Source organism: Mangifera indica, chromosome 15, assembly GCF_011075055.1.
Source record: "Mangifera indica cultivar Alphonso chromosome 15, CATAS_Mindica_2.1, whole genome shotgun sequence".
In the NCBI taxonomy this organism is placed as follows: domain Eukaryota; kingdom Viridiplantae; phylum Streptophyta; class Magnoliopsida; order Sapindales; family Anacardiaceae; genus Mangifera; species Mangifera indica.
In genome coordinates, this window is record NC_058151.1 from 7,173,953 (window position 1) to 7,185,895 (window position 11,943).

The window sequence follows — 11,943 nt, forward strand, 5'->3', positions numbered from 1 at the left end:
GACACCTCTAAAGCATACCCTGAGAGCATGGATGTAATAACATATTGAAGAAATCAAGAATTTTAAAGAGGAAGTTTCTCCTTGTTTTGATGAATTGCCATTAAAACTTTGGGAAAGGAAAAACATATTTGCTGAAATCAAACTAAAAAATCTAGAAGATAGAGTCAAAATAGATTCTTGTAGGTACTCTCCAGATACTAAAGAGGAACTTTGCAAATGCTCATCCTAAAGAATTAATTATTGGTGAGGAAAATCAAGGTGTTAAAACTAGATAATCCTTTAATCTTTGTAATAATTTAGCATTTCTTTCACAATTTGAACCAAAAATATTTCATGATGCATTGAATGATGAATTTTAGATTGTAGCCATGCAAGAGGAACTAAATCAATTCAAAAGAAATAATGTTTGGGAAATAGTTGAGTCTGGAGTGGTTGTTAGAAATAAAGCTAGATTAGAAACAAAATCCGTTATTGGCACAAAATGGGTTTTTAGAAACAAAATAGATGAGTCTGGAGTGGTTGTTAGAAATAAAGCTAGATTAGTGGCTCAAGGCTACAACCAAGAAGAGGGAATAGATTTTGAAGAAACTTTTGCACCGGTAGCTAGACTAGAATCCATTAAGATGCTTTTGGCATTTGCATGTTCTAAAAATTTTATTTTATATCAAATGGATGTCAAAAGTGCTTTCTTAAATGGATTTATCATGGAGGAAGTTTATGTTGAGCAACCTCCTGGGTTTGAAAGTCATGATTTCCCAAACCATATTTTTAAACTTCAAAAAGTTCTTTATGGTTTAAAACAAGCACCTCGAGCGTAGTATGAACGTTTGAGTAAATTTTTGCTTGAAAAAGACTTTTGCATTGGAAAAACAGATACTACATTGTTTATTAAGGGAAAAGAAAATGATATACTTTTAATTTAAATTTATGTTGATGATATCATCTTTGGATCTACTAATGTCTCTTTGTGTGAAGAATTTTCTAATCTCATGAGCAAAGAATTTGAAATGAGCATGATGGGAGAACTCAAGTATTTTCTCGAACTTAATATCAAGCAAAGCAAAAAGGGTATCTTCATCAACCAATCTTCATACATCAAGGACTTATTAAAGAAGTTTGGCATGGAAGGACTAAAAGCTTCAAGCACCCCAATGAGTTCAACTATCAAGCTCACCAAAGATGAGAGTGGGCCAAATGTTAATGTTAAAATGTATAGAGGTATGATTGGCTCTCTTTTATATTTAACCGCTAGTAGACCCGATATTATGTTTAGTGTATGCTTGTGTGCTCGATTTCAATCATGTCCCAAGGAATCTCATTTAAAAGTCCTTAAAAGAATCTTCAAATATTTACATGACACTAGATTTTTAGAGTTGTGGTATCCTAGAGAAACGTCTTTTGACCTAGTGAGCTATTCGGATGCCGACTTTGCCGGAAGCCAAGTCGATAGAAAAAGTACTAGTGGTATTTGTCATTTTCTAGGTCATGCATTAGTTTCATGGTTTTCAAGGAAACAAAACTCCGTAGCTTTATCGACTGCAGAAGCAGAATATATTGCCGCCGGTAGTTGTTGTACTCAAGCCTTATGGATGCAACAAACCCTTAGGGATTATGGAGTTAGCCTATCTAAAACTTCAATCTTGTGTGACAACACAAGTGCTATTAGCTTATCCAAAAATCTCATTCAACACTCTCGAACCAAGCATATAGAAATTAGATATCATTTTATTCAAGATCATGTTCAAAAGGGTGATATTTGTCTTGACTTTGTATCCACCGAAAATCAACTTGCGAATATTTTTACAAAACCTCTTGGGGAAGAACGTTTTTGCAAAATTAGAGGTGAGCTTGGGATCATGGAATCACCACATTAGCATTTGCATTTGAATATTATTGTGATTGTGGTGTTTTGGTTGAATTAAAAGTGTTAATATATGTTTTATGCATCATTTCATGTTTGATAATATTGAAGTTTTCTTGTACCAATTATTCTTGCATTGATTTTTAATGTGTTTGATTTAATTTTTCCTCATATTTAGCATCAAATTTCATTGTACTTTATGTTATTGAGTCAAAATTGCATAGTTGGATCATTTTGGCTTGTTTATACTCAATATGGGACAACAAAGTGCATAAAATATACACCATAATTTTGTAGATTTTGGCTGACGAATTGAAAAATTCGGTCGACCTAATTTGTCAAAATTCAGTCGACCGTTTCTACAGTGTTCTGCAATATATAAGGGCAAATGTTTCTCCACCTTTTTACATCATGTTTCTTTAACTTTTTTTTATCAAATTGGTTCCCAACATTTTTTCTACACTTTCTAACCAAAATTCTCTTTCAAAAACATCATAATTCACCTAAAATTTCAACAAAATCTCCAAAAATTCTAAACCCTAAAAATTTGATTTTTGTTCAAATTCATCCAATTTTTTGTTATTTTATATAAAACACACATTTATCCCTTCTAGTATCATTCTAATATTTCCTAAATACCAATTTTTGAAATTAAGTCTTAAATCGAAAACCCCTAATTTTATCATCCAAAATTCGATTTTTGTCTTAAAATACTTCTTTTGGTTATCCTTTTTTTTTTTTGGATTTCAATTATACCATTGGATTTCTCTCACCATTTTTAACTTGGGTGTGTATTCAAATTTCAAATGTGTGAATGTTCATGTAGATTTACATTTTTGCCCTTGTACATACATTCAAAGCCATGGTGCATTTCATCACATTTTATTGCATTCAATATGGCATTTATACTTGTTCTTCTCTATTTTCCATTTCGAACTTACTTTTGTGCTTCATTTTATTTAAGTTGATAATTATGTGATTAGTTTGTGCATAGTTAAGCATTTGTTCATTTATGTGATATATTTGTGCATTTTACATGAACTTACACTTTATATTGTCTAAGCATTAGTACTCTTACTTGGATGATTATGATTGTTTGGATTTTTTTTTTTTTGGTTTAGCCTTGATAATCATATCTTCTATATATGTGTTAAGGTATTTTAGTCTTTCTTTGCCTTATTGGATATATATTTTACTTATTTTCTTTTTTATAATGACGAAATGGGAGAAGTTATATATGTTATATTCTATATTTAATTACGGATGTATTTGATTATGATTATGAATGTAATATTTAATGTAGACGGACTTTCCACATGCTTTGATGCATTATCTTGTTTGAATTGTTAATGCTCTTATTTTGATGCTCATACTTATTTAGACATCATATTCATGCACTAAACCTTGATGATTATTTTTGGGCCTTTTTGGTGATCATTTGCTTTTCCATTATTTTGTCTCCTTGATTATATCCTTTTATCCATTGTCTTATTCTTTTTTATAATGACAAAGGGGGAGAAAAGTTAGATTGATGATCGATACTTTTATTTCATTGATGTTGTGGATATTTTGATGAGGATATATGTGATTGATGAGATTAATGTTGAACATATTATTATTTGCATATATTCAGAGGGAGGAAACTTGATTTTTAAGGCGAACTCTTGCAAATTTTTTTTAAAAATCAAGTGTTTCCTAACTTTAAGGAAATACATTCATTGATATATTTTATAAAATTCCATGAAGTGCATATGTGTTTGTCATCATCAAAAAGAGGGAGATTGTTGACTCAATGAGTCATTATGCTCTTATTTTGATGATAACAAACTAATATGTCCCTAAACATATTAACTAATGATTTTACTTGAGTGTGAGCTTAGATTGCAAGAATTTATCGAATACACTTGAAGGAGTTTCAAGATGGAAATGAAAGACAAGACTCAAGTGAAGAATTCTTGAAGTTTTGAAGTAAAACTCAAGTTTAGGTAGATATATTTGTAATTTGGAGCATTCGTTTTAATTAGAATATTTATTTGTATGGGATAGCTCACTTGAAAACTCATTTTCATATCTTTCACATTTTGGGTTAAAATGTCATTTTTCAAACTTATTGGGTTAAGCCAATTTTTTCACCTAAGTTTATTAACTCTTTTAAAATTATGAAGTGTCGTGAACTATATTTTCATATCTTAAAGTTGGTTATGAAAGAATTTTCAAAAATGGGTTAAATTGTCACTTTTCAAAGTTTTAGGGGTCAAATTACTATTTTTGAAAATTTAGGGGGTAAGATGTGATAAAATTTGATCGACCGAATTTGACCAATCGAATCAGCTAGACCTGGCCACGGGCCGGTTTGGCCCGTGAATCGGACCGAAACCGGCCCGGCTAAACCCGGAACCGAAACCGGTAGAGCCGGAACCGGAACCGAAACCGTGGCTCAACGGTTCGGTTCCGGTTCACATAAATTGAAACCGTGGAACCGCCGGTTCACACCGGTTTATGAACCGGCGGTTTACTGTGCTGAACCGAGAAAAATTTGAAAATTTTTTGAAATTTTTTTTAAATTTTATTTTAAAAGGCAACGGTTCCCTGCGCAGGGAACCGTTGCCTTTTGAAGGAAATTTGCAGGGGACCGTTGGTCCCCTGCAATTTTTTGGAATTTCATTCACCCCCCCTATTTCTAATTTTTTTTTAAAAAATTTTTTTATATATATATCCCTTTAAATTCTATTCTCTCAAATCTCAATATCTCTACTCTCTCACTCAATCCTTCAAACTCTCATTCTCATTCTTTAAACTCTTAATATTCTCTCAATCTTTCAATTCAATTAAATTTTCTTAAATTTAATTAAATTCTTTCTTAATTTTTTATTAATTTCAATTTCAATTTTTTTTATACAATTCATAATTAATTATATAATTTATTTATATAATTAATTTTATTTTTTATTTTTTATTATCTTTTATAATTAATCATATAATTTATTTATATAATTAATTTCATTTATTATTAAAAAATGGCAAGTAGTGGAAATTCTTTCGGTTCACGAAGATTTGGTCAATATTCACATATATCAAATGTGAATGAAAATCAATTTATAGATGATTTTCATTCACAAGAAAGTGAAAACCAATATGAAGAGGTGGAGCAACAACAACAACATCAACAACAGATGGAGATGGAACAACAATCTCAAAAAATTCCTACATCCGATATTTTCAAAATTCATTTCAAGAAAATACAAAAGGAAGATGGTAATTTTGATGTTGCTTGCAATTATTGTAGGCAAATTTACAAATTCAAACAAGGAGGTGGATACGGGACATTCAAAAGGCACTTGGAGTCAAAACATCTGGAAAAAATGGGACAAAGCCGAGGCCAAACACAAATAACCGGGTATGGTTCTTTTACACACAAATCTTTATTTATGTATAGTGATAATAAAAGTAAAGAAGAATTTGCAAAAATGGTAGCAATAGATCACTTAGCATTTAGTTTTGGTGAAAATTTAGGTTTTAATAATTATTGTAAAACTGCATTAAATCTTGCATATAAAACTATTCCAAGAAATACATTAAAAAGAACATTATTTAGTTTATATAAAAAACAAAAAAAAGAGTTAATTCAATTTTTTACAAATTTTAATGGACGTGTATCTCTATGTAGTGATATTTGGAGTGACCATTGGCAAGTTCACTCTTATATGGGTATAACTTGTCATTGGATAGATGATGATTTTCTATTACAAAAAAAAATTTTATCATTTAGGGTGTTTGATGAACGACATACGGCTGATAATATTTATAGAATAATTAAAGGAATATTAGAAGAATATAAATTACTTTATAAAATTTTTTCAATTTCATTTGATAATGCACGTTCAAATACTGCCTCAATAAATAATTTAATTGATATTTGCAGACCTAATTTAGGTGGTAGATTTTTTCATATTAGATGTGCATGTCATGTGTTAAATTTATGTGTACAAGATGGTTTAGAATGTCTTAATAATTTTATTAGTCCAATAAAAATAACAATTTCATATTTATGGACACATTCCCAAATTATAAAAGAATGGGGTAAATTTTGTAAACAACATAATAAAAGACCAAAAAGATTTCCTAAAGATGTGCCGACTCGTTGGAATTCAACATATGAATTACTCAACGAGTCATTTGATTATAAGGATTTATTATGCTAATTTATTTCACAAAATGTGTCATAAATTATATTATATCCCCAACATTGGGATATTTGTTCAAAAATTTTAAATGTATTAAGAAATTTTAATAATGCAACATATACTTTAAGTGGGGTTTATTATCCCACTTCTCATTTATTTTTAAATGAAGCTGTTAATATTATTGGAGCTTTACAAGAAGCCGAACAAGATATTATTTTACAAGAAGCTGTTTCTTTAATGAAAACAAAATGGTTAAATTACTATAAAATAATTCCAGAACTTTTTCTTGTTGCATGTTTTTTTGATCCTAGATTTAAATTAGATGGTGTCACAGATTATTTGACATTATATTATGAATGTTTGCAATTAAATGAAGTTAATATTCCATTAACTATAACTAATATTATGAATTTAATTAAAGAAATTTATGCTGAATATGCATTAATTTATGGTGGTTCTTCTTCCTCTCTACCACTTATTGCCCCATCATCAACCCAAAATATGAGTTATGGTGATCGTATTATGATGCAAAGGGGCAAAAGACCAAGAGGAACATTAGGCTCCACCTCGGAGCTTGATATTTATTTAACTACTATTTTTGAGTTTGGTGACAACAATATAGGTAAAGACTTTCCAGTTTTAGAATGGTGGAGTCGATACGCATCAACTTTTCCAATATTGATAGCTATTGCTAAACAAGTTCTAGCAGCACCGATATCAACTGTCGCAGTAGAACAAGCTTTTAGTCAAGGGGGTAATATATTGGATGAGAGACGATCAAGTTTGGCTCCCGAATCTATTGAAGCTCAAGTATGCGTGGACGATTGGACAAGAGCCGAATTACGACAACAAGAAATGAAAGTGGACTTCAATGAAGAATCGCTTGATTTAACTACGGATAGTTCGATGACGACGGGAAATAATACTCAAGATAGTGGAGGTGAATGATAAGGTAAAAGGGTACTGCCAGCTATTAGATATGCAAAGGTAATAGAACTACGTAGGCTTTGATTCTTCTAAACCCCAAGAAGATACGTAGGAAGCTTAATTGAAAAATTAAGTCCAAGCCTTTCTTTTAAATTTCAATTATTGTAATTAATAATTTAAAAATTAAATCAAGATCATGTATTAGAATTGACGGTTCAATATCAGTTTCGAATCGAAATCGTCGATTCCGAACCGAAACCGTCGGTTCTGAACCGGGGCCATGAACCGACACCGGTGATTTTGAACCGTAAACGAACTGTCCTATTAAGGTTTCGGTTTAGGGTCCTTATATTTTCAAACCGTGAATCGGTGGTTCCGAACCGAAACCGACGGTTCATGAACCGTGGCCAAGTCTAGAATCAGCTTCCGAATTGTCCAGAAGCCATGTATTTTGGCTTCCAGAAATTTGGTCGACCGAATTTTGGTTTGAATTTTTCCAACGGCTAGTGCCACGTAAGCTCCATAGAAGTGCCACGTCACATCCAGTTGACCGAATTCCATCCAATCGATCGATTTGTGCATTTTCTGGAAAACTAAAACGACTATTCTTTGTGTACAACAGTAATTTTCCTCATTTTTCCCTATATAAACTCAATCAAATTCATTTGAAAAGAACTTTTGCCACAAAAAACTTTCATATATTTGAGCTATTCACTTGCAAATTCTTTTCTCTAATCAAAACCCTTGCTTATACACTTGATAATTTCATTTGTATTGGGTTGTATTAAGCTTTAACTTTCATATACACTTTTGAGAGAGATCATATTTTAATTTCATACTAAAATTCGTGCTATAAAGGAGTGAGGTTCACTCTTGGAGAGATTAGAAAATTTCTTGTGAAAAAAATTGAGTTTCAACATTTGTAAAGGTTAATAGCACCTTGGAAGCTATTTTGGTTGTGAAGAAAAGCTTGGTTGAGGTTTAGGTCAACCAAGGATTAGTGGAATACTCCAAGGGAGAAAGCTTGGAGGAGTGGACGTAGGCCGGGTTGAGCCGAACCACTATACATCGCGTGTTTGATTTTCTCTTCTCTTAAACTCATACTTTATGTTATGTTATTTTGATTGTATTGATTATTTGGAATATTTTAGTTATTCTCATAAATTGGATTAAAAATAGGCAACATTTATTGATTTGAACAAATTGCTTTAATTCTCAAATTCGATAAAGATTGTTTTAAAATTGCCTACATAATGGTCTACCTCTCCTCTGGTGATTACGTTGGTCTTTACATGGCAATGGTCTCTTCAATGACTTCCTTCTCTAGCCAGTCAATAGAAGGTCCTTCTCCCTCCTTTGTTGTGTAAGAAGAGAATTCTAGAAGTATTTTCCTGCATACAGGGGAAGAGAAAAAAAATTTTCTTGTAAGAAAAGGAAGCAAAAAGAGGAAAAACAATGTTCTTCTGAGAGGCTTCTGAAACTGCCTCTTCATTTTATGTCGTTTCTTCCAAAACGTCTTTCAGCAGAATGATTCACGACAAGCGTTATCATACCAAGAGTAACTGCCAAATTTGAATGAGATATTTTACGCAAAGTCGACTAAAAATTGATTGTTGGGATTCATATTCCCATTTACATACGCTACCTTCCAGATAATTTTACTTATACCTATATATATATATATATATATATATATATATATATATATATATATATATATATATATATATATATATATATATATATATTATATTCAAGCATAGACACACATATATATATAGAGAGAGTCACGTAATGCTCGTCAGAGTTTACCCTTAGATGCATATAATTTCTGTGTATAGGTTCATGCACGCGATTTATACTAAAAATAATTGGATGGTAAATATAACATTGAATGATAACAAAATGACCAAATTGCCCTTTTTATTAATTTAAGAATATTACAGACTCAAGGTCATATAACTATAGTGACAGGCCTAGGCTTAATAAAGCTCAGTCAGTTAATGCAAAAGCTAGCAATAAGACCAGCTTAGCTTGAAGTGGACAAGATCTATTACGAAGAAGAAGAACTCATTTTAGAAACTTTAATAGCATCCCCAAAGGAAAAAGATGTAAACGATCTTCTAACAGGATTATTTGTATTTTAGACAGAGCTATGGAATTACATGTTCCATGGAAACTCCTCAAAAAACAATATTATGGATAACTTTTAAGGAGATGATGAATTGATGTAATAGAAATTGAAGTACAGGAAGCAATGGTAGACTCGAAGATATCAAATACAATGAAACAAGCACTTTGTGTATTGGATAGAAAGATTCACACTTTCACTTGCGTTATTACTTCTTCCATTCAAGAAGATGACAACGTTCAGCTTGTACAGATATGAGAATTTTTTGTAAGAGAACCATGGTATAAGATAATGGTTCGAGAGGATGTCTTAACGGGATAATTTGCACTGTAGCAAATTTAGGAAAAACTTGATAAAAAGGACTGGTATTGGACCAAGGTGCATATATGTAAACTATTGCAAGTCCAAACTAAATTAAATGAACTCTTGAGAAAGGATAGTACGATTCATATTGATAAGGGGATAATAGTCACCTTACCAAACAAATATGCAAGAGTTCAAGACACTTTTAGAAACTTCATGGACCTAATAGATAAACCTTTTGTTTAGGCCTAAGAAGGTGGGAGATTTGATCAACCCAAATTAAACAATTAACACGTAGATGCATGATGTGTACCCAATATATAGAAGACAAGTGGAAGGATAAGATGTTGCCGACACTTCGTGATTAAACGCTTAAAATATTGCCAACACTTTTCATTTGAATTAATAATTATTAAAACACATGAGAGACATAGACCCCAATGTCAGATGTAAAACAATTGTCATATAGTGTCAATTGATTCCTTTGAATAAGCCAATTGTACAATTATTTAGAATTCAAAATTATTATGTTAGGCAGACTTAAATCATGTTAGAGTCCGAACCATAACTCTCTTCTATAAAATGAGGGAGGATGTAAATTACGCAAAGTATAAAATTTAAGGAAAGTTTTCTTACTTGTTCTTCTATCAAGGATTTCATTACTTGTTTCAAGAAGCAATTACAAGGTATCATTAAATCTCTTCCAATTATTTTATGTTCATATATTTAATAATATAATTGTTAAATTTTCATGATATATATACATGATATAAATTAATGAAGATTGAGAATTAATTTTTGATAAAAATTAACAGTTGTTGATTGAATTGTTGAAATAGTATTAGAGTCATCAACCTATATGAGAATAGGCATGACACCTATTGGAACTCTCACTTATGAAAATTTTGGTGAAGCGAAGTGAGGCTCTCCGCCTATGGTGTGTTGCACACACTCTTACGAAGCTATGTTGCGATCCTGATAGGTATCTTTGGGTGCTTCCACAAAAGGGCTCTTATAAAGATGTTGTGGATGTGTACCTTAGAAAAACAAATTAAATCAATTTTTTTTAATCAAAAAGTCTAATGTAAGTAAAGGATAGCACATTATTTATATTTTTTCAAGCAACTTTTTCCATATATATATATATATATATATATATATTAATCTATTAATATTATTAATGATTGAGTTTGTATTATAATAAATAAAGTAGATAAAAAGAGAAGAGGAAAGAAAAGGAATTGAATGAAAAAAGAGGTGTAGCATGATGAATTTCTAGCGTCGCTAGCTTACCTAAGGTTTTACTATTCCACCATCTTCAAATGACCTTAACTCTACACGTACTGTCTAACGAAGCAAAAGTCCAACACGTTTCTTTACCGGACTAATAGTCATGTACCTATTTAATTGTCTTTCTAACTAAATATACGAAATAAAAATATACATAAATTTAATATTATTGTAGAAGAAGGATGTTTATGTATACAAAATTATTTACTTGAAATTGTCCTAATAAAATTTATGCATTCAAATTCATTTATTTTTATATAAAAATAATATGTACTTCTATCAACTTTCTGTTTCATTCTTTTATATAAAAAAGTTTATCTCAAAAATTTATACATATTATATTATTATATTATATATTAATTATTACACTAAATTAAATAAGAAGAATTAAATTAAATACCTCATCCTATCCTAAATTAAGTAAAAATGCCCCTTTTTCATTTTCTATGCAAAATGCTCCCTTTTCAAAGCTTCAAGCAAACATGCCCCAAATTTTTTTTAAAATATTAGTACTACCCTTCACAACTTATTTATAAATTCTCACTCTCATACATTTCTTACATCATTCAAACTCTCACTCGCACTTTCATTTTTATTCAATATTTAATATTGTGGGTTTATTCAAAAGAAGAAAATTCGTATTTCTGAATTCAAATTGAAAAAATCAATGCATGAAAATAGGATATTTATATAAATTTTAACTCAAAACTTAATTTTATTTGTTAAATCAAGTTCGTATATTATATAAAGGGGCATTTTAATATTTGATAATATATTAGGGTGTTAAAGAAATGTTAGAAAAATGTGAGGGCATTTTGATTATAAACAATATATGAAGGTTTTAAATGAAATGTTAGAAAAATATGGGAGAATTTTGATTATAAACAATATATGAAGGTTTTAAATAAAATGTAAAAAAAAATAGGACATTTTGATAAAATATAAGGTTATTTTAATGCAACACAATGTATGAGAGTATTAAATGAAATGTTAGATAAATATATGAGATATTTTTTTAATTAGATAAAATATTAGGGTGCTCAAAAAGTACGCCTAAAATGAAGGGACATTTCAATATTATAAAAATATCAAGTTACTATATGTTATTAAAATATAAGGTGCATTTTAATATTTTATAATAAATAAGGGAATTAAATGAAATATTAGAAAAATATAAGGTTATTTCGATATTAACCAGTATATGAAACAAACATTTTGGTATTAGATAAATTTTAGGCTATTTAATG